Source organism: Pelobates fuscus, chromosome 7, assembly GCF_036172605.1.
Source record: "Pelobates fuscus isolate aPelFus1 chromosome 7, aPelFus1.pri, whole genome shotgun sequence".
Taxonomy (NCBI): domain Eukaryota; kingdom Metazoa; phylum Chordata; class Amphibia; order Anura; family Pelobatidae; genus Pelobates; species Pelobates fuscus.
The window spans coordinates 15,453,009-15,468,008 of record NC_086323.1 but is presented as its reverse complement, the minus strand read 5'-3'; the positions used below and the strand labels follow the sequence as shown (position 1 = coordinate 15,468,008).

General features: G+C 42.5%; 26 non-coding genes across 26 annotated transcripts; all 26 read right to left on the bottom strand.

Moving 5' to 3' along the window:
- Positions 1-232: 232 nt before the first annotated feature.
- Positions 233-346, bottom strand: LOC134569713 (U5 spliceosomal RNA). Its single transcript, XR_010084382.1, has one exon. It is a non-coding gene; the product is annotated as a U5 spliceosomal RNA (small nuclear RNA).
- A 454-nt stretch (positions 347-800) lies between these two features.
- LOC134569850 (U5 spliceosomal RNA) lies at positions 801-914 on the bottom strand. The gene has a single exon (XR_010084515.1). It is a non-coding gene; the product is annotated as a U5 spliceosomal RNA (small nuclear RNA).
- A 462-nt stretch (positions 915-1,376) lies between these two features.
- Positions 1,377-1,490, bottom strand: LOC134570343 (U5 spliceosomal RNA). The gene has a single exon (XR_010084978.1). It is a non-coding gene; the product is annotated as a U5 spliceosomal RNA (small nuclear RNA).
- Positions 1,491-1,944: 454 nt separating this feature from the next.
- Positions 1,945-2,058, bottom strand: LOC134570485 (U5 spliceosomal RNA). The gene has a single exon (XR_010085111.1). It is a non-coding gene; the product is annotated as a U5 spliceosomal RNA (small nuclear RNA).
- A 455-nt stretch (positions 2,059-2,513) lies between these two features.
- Positions 2,514-2,627, bottom strand: LOC134570484 (U5 spliceosomal RNA). The gene has a single exon (XR_010085110.1). It is a non-coding gene; the product is annotated as a U5 spliceosomal RNA (small nuclear RNA).
- Positions 2,628-3,089: 462 nt separating this feature from the next.
- Positions 3,090-3,203, bottom strand: LOC134570342 (U5 spliceosomal RNA). The gene has a single exon (XR_010084977.1). It is a non-coding gene; the product is annotated as a U5 spliceosomal RNA (small nuclear RNA).
- A 454-nt stretch (positions 3,204-3,657) lies between these two features.
- On the bottom strand, positions 3,658-3,771 carry LOC134569889 (U5 spliceosomal RNA). Its single transcript, XR_010084552.1, has one exon. It is a non-coding gene; the product is annotated as a U5 spliceosomal RNA (small nuclear RNA).
- A 455-nt stretch (positions 3,772-4,226) lies between these two features.
- LOC134569711 (U5 spliceosomal RNA) lies at positions 4,227-4,340 on the bottom strand. Its single transcript, XR_010084380.1, has one exon. It is a non-coding gene; the product is annotated as a U5 spliceosomal RNA (small nuclear RNA).
- Positions 4,341-4,794: 454 nt separating this feature from the next.
- LOC134569847 (U5 spliceosomal RNA) lies at positions 4,795-4,908 on the bottom strand. Its single transcript, XR_010084513.1, has one exon. It is a non-coding gene; the product is annotated as a U5 spliceosomal RNA (small nuclear RNA).
- Positions 4,909-5,370: 462 nt separating this feature from the next.
- On the bottom strand, positions 5,371-5,484 carry LOC134570341 (U5 spliceosomal RNA). The gene has a single exon (XR_010084976.1). It is a non-coding gene; the product is annotated as a U5 spliceosomal RNA (small nuclear RNA).
- Positions 5,485-5,938: 454 nt separating this feature from the next.
- Positions 5,939-6,052, bottom strand: LOC134569846 (U5 spliceosomal RNA). Its single transcript, XR_010084512.1, has one exon. It is a non-coding gene; the product is annotated as a U5 spliceosomal RNA (small nuclear RNA).
- Positions 6,053-6,513: 461 nt separating this feature from the next.
- Positions 6,514-6,627, bottom strand: LOC134570340 (U5 spliceosomal RNA). Its single transcript, XR_010084975.1, has one exon. It is a non-coding gene; the product is annotated as a U5 spliceosomal RNA (small nuclear RNA).
- Positions 6,628-7,082: 455 nt separating this feature from the next.
- LOC134570133 (U5 spliceosomal RNA) lies at positions 7,083-7,196 on the bottom strand. Its single transcript, XR_010084781.1, has one exon. It is a non-coding gene; the product is annotated as a U5 spliceosomal RNA (small nuclear RNA).
- A 457-nt stretch (positions 7,197-7,653) lies between these two features.
- LOC134570339 (U5 spliceosomal RNA) lies at positions 7,654-7,767 on the bottom strand. The gene has a single exon (XR_010084974.1). It is a non-coding gene; the product is annotated as a U5 spliceosomal RNA (small nuclear RNA).
- A 456-nt stretch (positions 7,768-8,223) lies between these two features.
- LOC134569761 (U5 spliceosomal RNA) lies at positions 8,224-8,337 on the bottom strand. Its single transcript, XR_010084428.1, has one exon. It is a non-coding gene; the product is annotated as a U5 spliceosomal RNA (small nuclear RNA).
- Positions 8,338-8,791: 454 nt separating this feature from the next.
- LOC134569467 (U5 spliceosomal RNA) lies at positions 8,792-8,905 on the bottom strand. The gene has a single exon (XR_010084144.1). It is a non-coding gene; the product is annotated as a U5 spliceosomal RNA (small nuclear RNA).
- A 455-nt stretch (positions 8,906-9,360) lies between these two features.
- Positions 9,361-9,474, bottom strand: LOC134570483 (U5 spliceosomal RNA). Its single transcript, XR_010085109.1, has one exon. It is a non-coding gene; the product is annotated as a U5 spliceosomal RNA (small nuclear RNA).
- Positions 9,475-9,928: 454 nt separating this feature from the next.
- LOC134569589 (U5 spliceosomal RNA) lies at positions 9,929-10,042 on the bottom strand. Its single transcript, XR_010084264.1, has one exon. It is a non-coding gene; the product is annotated as a U5 spliceosomal RNA (small nuclear RNA).
- Positions 10,043-10,497: 455 nt separating this feature from the next.
- LOC134569490 (U5 spliceosomal RNA) lies at positions 10,498-10,611 on the bottom strand. The gene has a single exon (XR_010084166.1). It is a non-coding gene; the product is annotated as a U5 spliceosomal RNA (small nuclear RNA).
- Positions 10,612-11,066: 455 nt separating this feature from the next.
- On the bottom strand, positions 11,067-11,180 carry LOC134569906 (U5 spliceosomal RNA). Its single transcript, XR_010084568.1, has one exon. It is a non-coding gene; the product is annotated as a U5 spliceosomal RNA (small nuclear RNA).
- Positions 11,181-11,634: 454 nt separating this feature from the next.
- LOC134569851 (U5 spliceosomal RNA) lies at positions 11,635-11,748 on the bottom strand. Its single transcript, XR_010084516.1, has one exon. It is a non-coding gene; the product is annotated as a U5 spliceosomal RNA (small nuclear RNA).
- Positions 11,749-12,203: 455 nt separating this feature from the next.
- On the bottom strand, positions 12,204-12,317 carry LOC134569760 (U5 spliceosomal RNA). The gene has a single exon (XR_010084427.1). It is a non-coding gene; the product is annotated as a U5 spliceosomal RNA (small nuclear RNA).
- Positions 12,318-12,768: 451 nt separating this feature from the next.
- Positions 12,769-12,882, bottom strand: LOC134569727 (U5 spliceosomal RNA). Its single transcript, XR_010084395.1, has one exon. It is a non-coding gene; the product is annotated as a U5 spliceosomal RNA (small nuclear RNA).
- Positions 12,883-13,337: 455 nt separating this feature from the next.
- LOC134569827 (U5 spliceosomal RNA) lies at positions 13,338-13,451 on the bottom strand. Its single transcript, XR_010084493.1, has one exon. It is a non-coding gene; the product is annotated as a U5 spliceosomal RNA (small nuclear RNA).
- A 455-nt stretch (positions 13,452-13,906) lies between these two features.
- LOC134569759 (U5 spliceosomal RNA) lies at positions 13,907-14,020 on the bottom strand. Its single transcript, XR_010084426.1, has one exon. It is a non-coding gene; the product is annotated as a U5 spliceosomal RNA (small nuclear RNA).
- Positions 14,021-14,474: 454 nt separating this feature from the next.
- Positions 14,475-14,588, bottom strand: LOC134569466 (U5 spliceosomal RNA). The gene has a single exon (XR_010084143.1). It is a non-coding gene; the product is annotated as a U5 spliceosomal RNA (small nuclear RNA).
- Between the last annotated feature and the right edge of the window lie 412 nt (positions 14,589-15,000).

The following is a 15,000-nucleotide window of genomic DNA, read 5'->3' as shown; positions in this document are numbered from 1 at the left end:
AATGAGGCATGCCCACTGCTGACACACCCCTAAATGCATGCTTGGTCTCTCGGCAGAGCCCTGCAGCTGTCAAGAATGCCAGAGCCTGAGGCATGCTTTGCCCGCAGTCAAAGATGCTGACATCATAAATAGGGAGCCAAAACTTTTTCTTTTTTTCGCAACAGCTTGGTCCTTAGAACCTCTATGGATCTCTGTTTAAGACGTTTCTTCTACTGTTGTACAAGTTTAGCACAGCCAGTGTAAACTGGGCCTGAAAAAATTGAGTGAAACTCGTGGTCGTTCCTCTCCACGGAAATCTTTAGTAAAAGGCGAAAGATTTATTCGATCTGAAGAGAAATCAGAGTATAAAGTCCATCCATCTGACAGCAGGCAAGGTGCGGAACCTGCCTTTTACACGTATGGTGAGCAACCCTACATTAAGCTGTAACTTGGAGAATCTGCCATAAATATTAACGACCCCACTAAATATGTAAAAAAAGACAAAATATCTGGTGTTTTTTTAAGCTTGTATCATATTAACAGCAAAGGGAAGAGGAGCACAGCTGCTTGCAGTGCAACATGGGTATTCAAATGAGGCATGCCCACTGCTGACACGCCCCTAAATGCATGCTTGGTCTCTCGGCAGAGCCCTGCAGCTGTCAAGAATGCCAGAGCCTGAGGCATGCTTTGCCCGCAGTCAAAGATGCTGACATCATAAATAGGGAACCAAAACTTTTTCTTTTTTTCGCAACAGCTTGGTGCTTAGAACCTCTTGGATCTCCGTTTAAGAAGTTTCTTCTACTTTTGTACAAGTTTAGCACAGCCAGTGTAAACTGGGCCTGAAAAAATTGAGTGAAACTCGTGTTCGTTCCTCTCCACGGAAATCTTTAGTAAAACGCGAAAGATTTATTCGATCTGAAGAGAAACCAGAGTATAAAGTCCATCCATCTGACAGCAGGCAAGGTGTGGAACCTGCCTTTCACACATATGGTGAGCAACCCTACATTAAGCTTTAACTTGGAGAATCTGCCATAAATATTAATGACCCCACTAAATATGTAAAAAAAGAAAAAAATATCTTTTTTTTTTTTTTTTTTTTAGCTTGTATCATGTTAACAGCAAAGGGAAGAGGAGCACAGCTGCTTGCAGTGCAACATGGGTATTCAAATGAGGCATGCCCACTGCTGACACGCCCCTAAATGCATGCTTGGTCTCTCGGCAGAGCCCCGCAGCTGTCAAGAATGCCAGAGCCTGAGGCATGCTTTGCCCGCAGTCAAAGATGCTGACATCATCAATAGGGAACCAAAACTTTTTCTTTTTTTCGCAACAGCTTGGTGCTTATAACCTCTTGGATCTCTGTTTAAGACGTTTCTTCTACTTTTGTACAAGTTTAGCACAGCCAGTGTAAACTGGGCCTGAAAAAATTGAGTGAAACTCGTGGTCGTTCCTCTCCACGGAAATCTTTAGTAAAAGGCGAAAGATTTATTCGATCTGAAGAGAAACCAGAGTATAAAATCCATCCATCTGACAGCAGGCAAGGTGCGGAACCTGCCTTTTACACGTATGGTGAGCAACCCTACATTAAGCTGTAACTTGGAGAATCTGCCATAAATATTAACGACCCCACTAAATATGTAAAAAAAGACAAAATATCTGGTGTTTTTTTAAGCTTGTATCATATTAACAGCAAAGGGAAGAGGAGCACAGCTGCTTGCAGTGCAACATGGGTATTCAAATGAGGCATGCCCACTGCTGACACGCCCCTAAATGCATGCTTGGTCTCTCGGCAGAGCCCTGCAGCTGTCAAGAATGCCAGAGCCTGAGGCATGCTTTGCCCGCAGTCAAAGATGCTGACATCATAAATAGGGAACCAAAACTTTTTCTTTTTTTCGCAACAGCTTGGTGCTTAGAACCTCTTGGATCTCCGTTTAAGAAGTTTCTTCTACTTTTGTACAAGTTTAGCACAGCCAGTGTAAACTGGGCCTGAAAAAATTGAGTGAAACTCGTGTTCGTTCCTCTCCACGGAAATCTTTAGTAAAAGGCGAAAGATTTATTCGATCTGAAGAGAAACCAGAGTATAAAGTCCATCCATCTGACAGCAGGCAAGGTGCGGAACCTGCCTTTTACACGTATGGTGAGCAACCCTACATTAAGCTGTAACTTGGAGAATCTGCCATAAATATTAATGACCCCACTAAATATGTAAAAAAAGAAAAAATATCTGTTTTTTTTTTTAAGCTTGTATCATATTAACAGCAAAGGGAAGAGGAGCACAGCTGCTTGCAGTGCAACATGGGTATTCAAATGAGGCATGCCCACTGCTGACACGCCCCTAAATGCATGCTTGGTCTCTCGGCAGAGCCCTGCAGCTGTCAAGAATGCCAGAGCCTGAGGCATGCTTTGCCAGCAGTCAAAGATGCTGACATCATAAATAGGGATCCAAAACTTTTTCTTTTTTTCGCAACAGCTTGGTGCTTAGAACCTCTTGGATCTCTGTTTAAGAAGTTTCTTCTACTTTTGTACAAGTTTAGCACAGCCAGTGTAAACTGGGCCTGAAAAAATTGAGTGAAACTCGTGTTCGTTCCTCTCCACGGAAATCTTTAGTAAAAGGCGAAAGATTTATTCGATCTGAAGAGAAACCAGAGTATAAAGTCCATCCATCTGACAGCAGGCAAGGTGTGGAACCTGCCTTTCACACGTATGGTGAGCAACCCTACATTAAGCTTTAACTTGGAGAATCTGCCATAAATATTAATGACCCCACTAAATATGTAAAAAAAGAAAAAAATATCTTTTTTTTTTTTTTTTTTTTAGCTTGTATCATGTTAACAGCAAAGGGAAGAGGAGCACAGCTGCTTGCAGTGCAACATGGGTATTCAAATGAGGCATGCCCACTGCTGAAACGCCCCTAAATGCATGCTTGGTCTCTCGGCAGAGCCCTGCAGCTGTGAAGAATGCCAGAGCCTGAGACATGCTTTGCCCGCAGTCAAAGATGCTGACATCATAAATAGGGATCCAAAACTTTTTCTTTTTTTCGCAACAGCTTGGTGCTTAGAACCTCTTGGATCTCTGTTTAAGAAGTTTCTTCTACTTTTGTACAAGTTTAGCACAGCCAGTGTAAACTGGGCCTGAAAAAATTGAGTGAAACTCGTGGTCGTTCCTCTCCACGGAAATCTTTAGTAAAAGGCGAAAGATTTATTCGATCTGAAGAGAAACCAGAGTATAAAGTCCATCCATCTGACAGCAGGCAAGGTGCGGAACCTGCCTTTTACACGTATGGTGAGCAACCCTACATTAAGCTGTAACTTGGAGAATCTGCCATAAATATTAACGACCCCACTAAATATGTAAAAAAAGACAAAATATCTGGTGTTTTTTTAAGCTTGTATCATATTAACAGCAAAGGGAAGAGGAGCACAGCTGCTTGCAGTGCAACATGGGTATTCAAATGAGGCATGCCCACTGCTGACACGCCCCTAAATGCATGCTTGGTCTCTCGGCAGAGCCCTGCAGCTGTCAAGAATGCCAGAGCCTGAGGCATGCTTTGCCCGCAGTCAAAGATGCTGACATCATAAATAGGGATCCAAAACTTTTTCTTTTTTTCGCAACAGCTTGGTGTTTAGAACCTCTTGGATCTCTGTTTAAGAAGTTTCTTCTACTTTTGTACAAGTTTAGCACAGCCAGGGTAAACTGGGCCTGAAAAAATTGAGTGAAACTCGTGGTCGTTCCTCTCCACGGAAATCTTTAGTAAAAGGCGAAAGATTTATTCGATCTCAAGAGAAACCAGAGTATAAAGTCCATCCATCTGACAGCAGGCAAGGTGCGGAACCTGCCTTTTACATGTATGGTGAGCAACCCTACATTAAACTGTAACTTGGAGAATCTGCCATAAATATTAATGACCCCACTAAATATGTAAAAAAAGACAAAATATCTGGTGTTTTTTTACGCTTGTATCATATTAACAGCAAAGGGAAGAGGAGCATAGCTGCTTGCAGTGCAACATGGGTATTCAAATGAGGCATGCCCACTGCTGACACACCCCTAAATGCATGCTTGGTCTCTCGGCAGAGCCCTGCAGCTGTCAAGAATGCCAGAGCCTGAGGCATGCTTTGCCCGCAGTCAAAGATGCTGACATCATAAATAGGGAGCCAAAACTTTTTCTTTTTTTCGCAACAGCTTGGTCCTTAGAACCTCTATGGATCTCTGTTTAAGACGTTTCTTCTACTGTTGTACAAGTTTAGCACAGCCAGTGTAAACTGGGCCTGAAAAAATTGAGTGAAACTCGTGGTCGTTCCTCTCCACGGAAATCTTTAGTAAAAGGCGAAAGATTTATTCGATCTGAAGAGAAATCAGAGTATAAAGTCCATCCATCTGACAGCAGGCAAGGTGCGGAACCTGCCTTTTACACGTATGGTGAGCAACCCTACATTAAGCTGTAACTTGGAGAATCTGCCATAAATATTAACGACCCCACTAAATATGTAAAAAAAGACAAAATATCTGGTGTTTTTTTAAGCTTGTATCATATTAACAGCAAAGGGAAGAGGAGCACAGCTGCTTGCAGTGCAACATGGGTATTCAAATGAGGCATGCCCACTGCTGACACGCCCCTAAATGCATGCTTGGTCTCTCGGCAGAGCCCTGCAGCTGTCAAGAATGCCAGAGCCTGAGGCATGCTTTGCCCGCAGTCAAAGATGCTGACATCATAAATAGGGAACCAAAACTTTTTCTTTTTTTCGCAACAGCTTGGTGCTTAGAACCTCTTGGATCTCCGTTTAAGAAGTTTCTTCTACTTTTGTACAAGTTTAGCACAGCCAGTGTAAACTGGGCCTGAAAAAATTGAGTGAAACTCGTGTTCGTTCCTCTCCACGGAAATCTTTAGTAAAACGCGAAAGATTTATTCGATCTGAAGAGAAACCAGAGTATAAAGTCCATCCATCTGACAGCAGGCAAGGTGTGGAACCTGCCTTTCACACGTATGGTGAGCAACCCTACATTAAGCTTTAACTTGGAGAATCTGCCATAAATATTAATGACCCCACTAAATATGTAAAAAAAGAAAAAAATATCTTTTTTTTTTTTTTTTTTTTAGCTTGTATCATGTTAACAGCAAAGGGAAGAGGAGCACAGCTGCTTGCAGTGCAACATGGGTATTCAAATGAGGCATGCCCACTGCTGACACGCCCCTAAATGCATGCTTGGTCTCTCGGCAGAGCCCCGCAGCTGTCAAGAATGCCAGAGCCTGAGGCATGCTTTGCCCGCAGTCAAAGATGCTGACATCATCAATAGGGAACCAAAACTTTTTCTTTTTTTCGCAACAGCTTGGTGCTTATAACCTCTTGGATCTCTGTTTAAGACGTTTCTTCTACTTTTGTACAAGTTTAGCACAGCCAGTGTAAACTGGGCCTGAAAAAATTGAGTGAAACTCGTGGTCGTTCCTCTCCACGGAAATCTTTAGTAAAAGGCGAAAGATTTATTCGATCTGAAGAGAAACCAGAGTATAAAATCCATCCATCTGACAGCAGGCAAGGTGCGGAACCTGCCTTTTACACGTATGGTGAGCAACCCTACATTAAGCTGTAACTTGGAGAATCTGCCATAAATATTAACGACCCCACTAAATATGTAAAAAAAGACAAAATATCTGGTGTTTTTTTAAGCTTGTATCATATTAACAGCAAAGGGAAGAGGAGCACAGCTGCTTGCAGTGCAACATGGGTATTCAAATGAGGCATGCCCACTGCTGACACGCCCCTAAATGCATGCTTGGTCTCTCGGCAGAGCCCTGCAGCTGTCAAGAATGCCAGAGCCTGAGGCATGCTTTGCCCGCAGTCAAAGATGCTGACATCATAAATAGGGAACCAAAACTTTTTCTTTTTTTCGCAACAGCTTGGTGCTTAGAACCTCTTGGATCTCCGTTTAAGAAGTTTCTTCTACTTTTGTACAAGTTTAGCACAGCCAGTGTAAACTGGGCCTGAAAAAATTGAGTGAAACTCGTGTTCGTTCCTCTCCACGGAAATCTTTAGTAAAACGCGAAAGATTTATTCGATCTGAAGAGAAACCAGAGTATAAAGTCCATCCATCTGACAGCAGGCAAGGTGTGGAACCTGCCTTTCACACGTATGGTGAGCAACCCTACATTAAGCTTTAACTTGGAGAATCTGCCATAAATATTAATGACCCCACTAAATATGTAAAAAAAGAAAAAAATATCTTTTTTTTTTTTTTTTTTTAGCTTGTATCATGTTAACAGCAAAGGGAAGAGGAGCACAGCTGCTTGCAGTGCAACATGGGTATTCAAATGAGGCATGCCCACTGCTGACACGCCCCTAAATGCATGCTTGGTCTCTCGGCAGAGCCCCGCAGCTGTCAAGAATGCCAGAGCCTGAGGCATGCTTTGCCCGCAGTCAAAGATGCTGACATCATCAATAGGGAACCAAAACTTTTTCTTTTTTTCGCAACAGCTTGGTGCTTATAACCTCTTGGATCTCTGTTTAAGAAGTTTCTTCTACTTTTGTACAAGTTTAGCACAGCCAGTGTAAACTGGGCCTGAAAAAATTGAGTGAAACTCGTGGTCGTTCCTCTCCACGGAAATCTTTAGTAAAAGGCGAAAGATTTATTCGATCTGAAGAGAAACCAGAGTATAAAGTCCATCCATCTGACAGCAGGCAAGGTGCGGAACCTGCCTTTTACACGTATGGTGAGCAACCCTACATTAAGCTGTAACTTGGAGAATCTGCCATAAATATTAATGACCCCACTAAATATGTAAAAAAAGAAAAAATATCTGTTTTTTTTTTTAAGCTTGTATCATATTAACAGCAAAGGGAAGAGGAGCACAGCTGCTTGCAGTGCAACATGGGTATTCAAATGAGGCATGCCCACTGCTGACACGCCCCTAAATGCATGCTTGGTCTCTCGGCAGAGCCCTGCAGCTGTCAAGAATGCCAGAGCCTGAGGCATGCTTTGCCAGCAGTCAAAGATGCTGACATCATAAATAGGGATCCAAAACTTTTTCTTTTTTTCGCAACAGCTTGGTGCTTAGAACCTCTTGGATCTCTGTTTAAGAAGTTTCTTCTACTTTTGTACAAGTTTAGCACAGCCAGTGTAAACTGGGCCTGAAAAAATTGAGTGAAACTCATGGTCGTTCCTCTCCACGGAAATCTTTAGTAAAAGGCGAAAGATTTATTCGATCTGAAGAGAAACCAGAGTATAAAATCCATCCATCTGACAGCAGGCAAGGTGTGGAACCTGCCTTTCACACGTATGGTGAGCAACCCTACATTAAGCTTTAACTTGGAGAATCTGCCATAAATATTAATGACCCCACTAAATATGTAAAAAAAGAAAAAAATATATATATATTTTTTTTTAGCTTGTATCATGTTAACAGCAAAGGGAAGAGGAGCACAGCTGCTTGCAGTGCAACATGGGTATTCAAATGAGGCATGCCCACTGCTGACACGCCCCTAAATGCATGCTTGGTCTCTCGGCAGAGCCCCGCAGCTGTCAAGAATGCCAGAGCCTGAGGCATGCTTTGCCCGCAGTCAAAGATGCTGACATCATAAATAGGGAGCCAAAACTTTTTCTTTTTTTCGCAACAGCTTGGTGCTTAGAACCTCTTGGATCTCTGTTTAAGAAGTTTCTTCTACTTTTGTACAAGTTTAGCACAGCCAGTGTAAACTGGGCCTGAAAAAATTGAGTGAAACTCGTGGTCGTTCCTCTCCACGGAAATCTTTAGTAAAAGGCGAAAGATTTATTCGATCTGAAGAGAAACCAGAGTATAAAATCCATCCATCTGACAGCAGGCAAGTTGCGGAACCTGCCTTTTACACGTATGGTGAGCAACCCTACATTAAGCTGTAACTTGGAGAATCTGCCATAAATATTAATGACCCCACTAAATATGTAAAAAAAGAAAAAAATATCTTTTTTTTTTTTTTAGCTTGTATCATGTTAACAGCAAAGGGAAGAGGAGCACAGCTGCTTGCAGTGCAACATGGGTATTCAAATGAGGCATGCCCACTGCTGACACGCCCCTAAATGCATGCTTGGTCTCTCGGCAGAGCCCCGCAGCTGTCAAGAATGCCAGAGCCTGAGGCATGCTTTGCCCGCAGTCAAAGATGCTGACATCATAAATAGGGAACCAAAACTTTTTCTTTTTTTCGCAACAGCTTGGTGCTTAGAACCTCTTGGATCTCTGTTTAAGAAGTTTCTTCTACTTTTGTACAAGTTTAGCACAGCCAGTGTAAACTGGGCCTGAAAAAATTGAGTGAAACTCGTGGTCATTCCTCTCCACGGAAATCTTTAGTAAAAGGCGAAAGATTTATTCAATCTGAAGAGAAACCAGAGTATAAAGTCCATCCATCTGACAGCAGGCAAGGTGCGGAACCTGCCTTTTACACGTATGGTGAGCAACCCTACATTAAGCTGTAACTTGGAGAATCTGCCATAAATATTAATGGCCCCACTAAATATGTAAAAAAAGACAAAATATCTGGTGTTTTTTTAAGCTTGTATCATATTAACAGCAAAGGGAAGAGGAGCACAGCTGCTTGCAGTGCAACATGGGTATTCAAATGAGGCATGCCCACTGCTGACACGCCCCTAAATGCATGCTTGGTCTCTCGGCAGAGCCCTGCAGCTGTCAAGAATGCCAGAGCCTGAGGCATGCTTTGCCCGCAGTCAAAGATGCTGACATCAGAAATAGGGATCCAAAACTTTTTCTTTTTTTCGCAACAGCTTGGTGCTTAGAACCTCTTCGATCTCTGTTTAAGACGTTTCTTCTACTTTTGTACCAGTTTAGCACAGCCAGTGTAAACTTGGCCTGAAAAAATTGAGTGAAACTCGTGGTCGTTCCTCTCCACGGAAATCTTTAGTAAAAGGCGAAAGATTTATTCGATCTGAAGAGAAACCAGAGTATAAAATCCATCCATCTGACAGCAGGCAAGGTGCGGAACCTGCCTTTTACACGTATGGTGAGCAACCCTACATTAAACTGTAACTTGGAGAATCTGCCATAAATATTAATGACCCCACTAAATATGTAAAAAAAGACAAAATATCTGGTGTTTTTTTTAAGCTTGTATCATATTAACAGCAAAGGGAAGAGGAGCACAGCTGCTTGCAGTGCAACATGGGTATTCAAATGAGGCATGCCCACTGCTGACACGCCCCTAAATGCATGCTTGGTCTCTCGGCAGAGCCCTGCAGCTGTCAAGAATGCCAGAGCCTGAGGCATGCTTTGCCCGCAGTCAAAGATGCTGACATCATAAATAGGGAACGAAAACTTTTTCTTTTTTTCGCAACAGCTTGGTGCTTAGAACCTCTTGGATCTCTGTTTAAGAAGTTTCTTCTACTTTTGTACAAGTTTAGCACAGCCAGTGTAAACTGGGCCTGAAAAAATTGAGTGAAACTCGTGTTCGTTCCTCTCCACGGAAATCTTTAGTAAAAGGCGAAAGATTTATTCGATCTGAAGAGAAACCAGAGTATAAAGTCCATCCATCTGACAGCAGGCAAGGTGTGGAACCTGCCTTTTACACGTATGGTGAGCAACCCTACATTAAGCTGTAACTTGGAGAATCTGCCATAAATATTAACGACCCCACTAAATATGTAAAAAAAGACAAAATATCTGGTGTTTTTTTAAGCTTGTATCATATTAACAGCAAAGGGAAGAGGAGCACAGCTGCTTGCAGTGCAACATGGGTATTCAAATGAGGCATGCCCACTGCTGACACGCCCCTAAATGCATGCTTGGTCTCTCGGCAGAGCCCTGCAGCTGTCAAGAATGCCAGAGCCTGAAGCATGCTTTGCCCGCAGTCAAAGATGCTGACATCATAAATAGGGATCCAAAACTTTTTCTTTTTTTTGCAACAGCTTGGTGCTTAGAACCTCTTGGATCTCTGTTTAAGAAGTTTCTTCTACTTTTGTACAAGTTTAGCACAGCCAGTGTAAACTGGGCCTGAAAAAATTGAGTGAAACTCATGGTCGTTCCTCTCCACAGAAATCTTTAGTAAAAGGCGAAAGATTTATTCGATTTGAAGAGAAACCAGAGTATAAAATCCATCCATCTGACAGCAGGCAAGGTGCGGAACCTGCCTTTTACACGTATGGTGAGCAACCTTACATTATGCTGTAACTTGGAGAATCTGCCATAAATATTAATGACCCCACTAAATATGTAAAAAAAGAAAAAATATCTGTTTTTTTTTTTAAGCTTGTATCATATTAACAGCAAAGGGAAGAGGAGCACAGCTGCTTGCAGTGCAACATGGGTATTCAAATGAGGCATGCCCACTGCTGACACGCCCCTAAATGCATGCTTGGTCTCTCGGCAGAGCCCTGCAGCTGTCAAGAATGCCAGAGCCTGAGACATGCTTTGCCCGCAGTCAAAGATGCTGACATCATAAATAGGGAGCCAAAACTTTTTCTTTTTTTTGCAAGAACTTGGTGCTTAGATCCTCTTGGATCTCTGTTTAAGAAGTTTATTCTACTTTTGTACAAGTTTAGCACAGCCAGTGTAAACTGGGCCTGAAAAAATTGAGTGAAACTCATGGTCGTTCCTCTCCACGGAAATCTTTAGTAAAAGGCGAAAGATTTATTCAATCTGAAGAGAAACCAGAGTATAAAGTCCATCCATCTGACAGCAGGCAAGGTGCGGAACCTGCCTTTTACACGTATGGTGAGCAACCCTACATTAAACTGTAACTTGGAGAATCTGCCATAAATATTAATGACCCCACTAAATATGTAAAAAAAGACAAAATATCTGGTGTTTTTTTTAAGCTTGTATCATATTAACAGCAAAGGGAAGAGGAGCACAGCTGCTTGCAGTGCAACATGGGTATTCAAATGAGGCATGCCCACTGCTGACACACCCCTAAATGCATGCTTGGTCTCTCGGCAGAGCCCTGCAGCTGTCAAGAATGCCAGAGCCTGAGGCATGCTTTGCCCGCAGTCAAAGATGCTGACATCATAAATAGGGAACCAAAACTTTTTCTTTTTTTCGCAACAGCTTGGTGCTTAGAACCTCTTGGATCTCTGTTTAAGAAGTTTCTTCTACTTTTGTACAAGTTTAGCACAGCCAGTGTAAACTGGGCCTGAAAAAATTGAGTGAAACTCGTGGTCATTCCTCTCCACGGAAATCTTTAGTAAAAGACGAAAGATTTATTCAATCTGAAGAGAAACCAGAGTATAAAGTCCATCCATCTGACAGCAGGCAAGGTGCGGAACCTGCCTTTTACACGTATGGTGAGCAACCCTACATTAAGCTGTATCTTGGAGAATCTGCCATAAATATTAATGGCCCCACTAAATATGTAAAAAAAGACAAAATATCTGGTGTTTTTTTAAGCTTGTATCATATTAACAGCAAAGGGAAGAGGAGCACAGCTGCTTGCAGTGCAACATGGGTATTCAAATGAGGCATGCCCACTGCTGACACGCCCCTAAATGCATGCTTGGTCTCTCGGCAGAGCCCTGCAGCTGTCAAGAATGCCAGAGCCTGAGGCATGCTTTGCCCGCAGTCAAAGATGCTGACATCATAAATAGGGATCCAAAACTTTTTCTTTTTTTCGCAACAGCTTGGTGCTTAGAACCTCTTCGATCTCTGTTTAAGACGTTTCTTCTACTTTTGTACCAGTTTAGCACAGCCAGTGTAAACTTGGCCTGAAAAAATTGAGTGAAACTCGTGGTCGTTCCTCTCCACGGAAATCTTTAGTAAAATGCGAAAGATTTATTCGATCTGAAGAGAAACCAGAGTATAAAATCCATCCATCTGACAGCAGGCAAGGTGCGGAACCTGCCTTTTACACGTATGGTGAGCAACCCTACATTAAACTGTAACTTGGAGAATCTGCCATAAATATTAATGACCCCACTAAATATGTAAAAAAAGACAAAATATCTGGTGTTTTTTTTAAGCTTGTATCATATTAACAGCAAAGGGAAGAGGAGCACAGCTGCTTGCAGTGCAACATGGGTATTCAAATGAGGCATGCCCACTGCTGACACACCCCTAAATGCATGCTTGGTCTCTCGGCAGAGCCCTGCAGCTGTCAAGAATGCCAGAGCCTGAGGCATGCTTTGCCCGCAGTCAAAGATGCTGACATCATAAATAGGGAACCAAAACTTTTTCTTTTTTTCGCAACAGCTTGGTGCTTAGAACCTCTTGGATCTCTGTTTAAGAAGTTTCTTCTACTTTTGTACAAGTTTAGCACAGCCAGTGTAAACTGGGCCTGAAAAAATTGAGTGAAACTCGTGGTCATTCCTCTCCACGGAAATCTTTAGTAAAAGGCGAAAGATTTATTCAATCTGAAGAGAAACCAGAGTATAAAGTCCATCCATCTGACAGCAGGCAAGGTGCGGAACCTGCCTTTTACACGTATGGTGAGCAACCCTACATTAAGCTGTAACTTGGAGAATCTGCCATAAATATTAATGACCCCACTAAATATGTAAAAGAAGACAAAATATCTGGTGTTTTTTTACGCTTGTATCATATTAACAGCAAAGGGAAGAGGAGCACAGCTGCTTGCAGTGCAACATGGGTATTCAAATGAGGCATGCCCACTGCTGACACACCCCTAAATGCATGCTTGGTCTCTCGGCAGAGCCCTGCAGTTGTCAAGAATGCCTGAGCCTGAGGCATGCTTTGCCCGCAGTCAAAGATGCTGACATAAATAGGGAACCAAAACTTTTTCTTTTTTTCGCAACAGCTTGGTGCTTAGAACCTCTTGGATCTCTGTTTAAGAAGTTTCTTCTACTTTTGTACAAGTTTAGCACAGCCAGTGTAAACTGGGCCTGAAAAAATTGAGTGAAAATCGTGGTCGTTCCTCTCCACGGAAATCTTTAGTAAAAGGCGAAAGATTTATTCGATCTGAAGAGAAACCAGAGTATAAAATCCATCCATCTGACAGCAGGCAAGGTGCGGAACCTGCCTTTTACACGTATGGTGAGCAACCCTACATTAAACTGTAACTTGGAGAATCTGCCATAAATATTAATGACCCCACTAAATATGTAAAAAAAGACAAAATATCTGGTGTTTTTTTTAAGCTTGTATCATATTAACAGCAAAGGGAAGAGGAGCACAGCTGCTTGCAGTGCAACATGGGTATTCAAATGAGGCATGCCCACTGCTGACACACCCCTAAATGCATGCTTGGTCTCTCGGCAGAGCCCTGCAGCTGTCAAGAATGCCAGAGCCTGAGGCATGCTTTGCCCGCAGTCAAAGATGCTGACATCATAAATAGGGAACCAAAACTTTTTCTTTTTTTCGCAACAGCTTGGTGCTTAGAACCTCTTGGATCTCTGTTTAAGAAGTTTCTTCTACTTTTGTACAAGTTTAGCACAGCCAGTGTAAACTGGGCCTGAAAAAATTGAGTGAAACTCGTGGTCATTCCTCTCCACGGAAATCTTTAGTAAAAGGCGAAAGATTTATTCAATCTGAAGAGAAACCTGAGTATAAAGTCCATCCATCTGACAGCAGGCAAGCTGCGGAACCTGCCTTTTACACGTATGGTGAGCAACCCTACATTAAGCTGTAACTTGGAGAATCTGCCATAAATATTAATGACCCCACTAAATATGTAAAAAAAGACAAAATATCTGGTGTTTTTTTTAAGCTTGTATCATATTAACAGCAAAGGGAAGAGGAGCACAGCTGCTTGCAGTGCAACATGGGTATTCAAATGAGGCATGCCCACTGCTGACACACCCCTAAATGCATGCTTGGTCTCTCGGCAGAGCCCTGCAGTTGTCAAGAATGCCTGAGCCTGAGGCATGCTTTGCCCGCAGTCAAAGATGCTGACATCATAAATAGGGAACCAAAACTTTTTCTTTTTTTCGCAACAGCTTGGTGCTTAGAACCTCTTGGATCTCTGTTTAAGAAGTTTCTTCTACTTTTGTACAAGTTTAGCACAGCCAGTGTAAACTGGGCCTGAAAAAATTGAGTGAAACTCGTGGTCATTCCTCTCCACGGAAATCTTTAGTAAAAGGCGAAAGATTTATTCAATCTGAAGAGAAACCAGAGTATAAAGTCCATCCATCTGACAGCAGGCAAGGTGCGGAACCTGCCTTTTACACGTATGGTGAGCAACCCTACATTAAGCTGTAACTTGGAGAATCTGCCATAAATATTAATGGCCCCACTAAATATGTAAAAAAAGACAAAATATCTGGTGTTTTTTTAAGCTTGTATCATATTAACAGCAAAGGGAAGAGGAGCACAGCTGCTTGCAGAGCAACATGGGTATTCAAATGAGGCATGCCCACTGCTGACACGCCCCTAAATGCATGCTTGGTCTCTCGGCAGAGCCCTGCAGCTGTCAAGAATGCCAGAGCCTGAGGCATGCTTTGCCCGCAGTCAAAGATGCTGACATCATAAATAGGGATCCAAAACTTTTTCTTTTTTTCGCAACAGCTTGGTGCTTAGAACCTCTTCGATCTCTGTTTAAGACGTTTCTTCTACTTTTGTACCAGTTTAGCACAGCCAGTGTAAACTTGGCCTGAAAAAATTGAGTGAAACTCGTGGTCGTTCCTCTCCACGGAAATCTTTAGTAAAAGGCGAAAGATTTATTCGATCTGAAGAGAAACCAGAGTATAAAATCCATCCATCTGACAGCAGGCAAGGTGCGGAACCTGCCTTTTACACGTATGGTGAGCAACCCTACATTAAACTGTAACTTGGAGAATCTGCCATAAATATTAATGACCCCACTAAATATGTAAAAAAAGACAAAATATCTGGTGTTTTTTTTAAGCTTGTATCATATTAACAGCAAAGGGAAGAGGAGCACAGCTGCTTGCAGTGCAACATGGGTATTCAAATGAGGCATGCCCACTGCTGACACACCCCTAAATGCATGCTTGGTCTCTCGGCAGAGCCCTGCAGCTGTCAAGAATGCCAGAGCCTGAGGCATGCTTTGCCCGCAGTCAAAGATGCTGACATCATAAATAGGGAACCAAAACTTTTTCTTTTTTTCGCAACAGCTTGGTGCTTAGAACCTCTTGGAT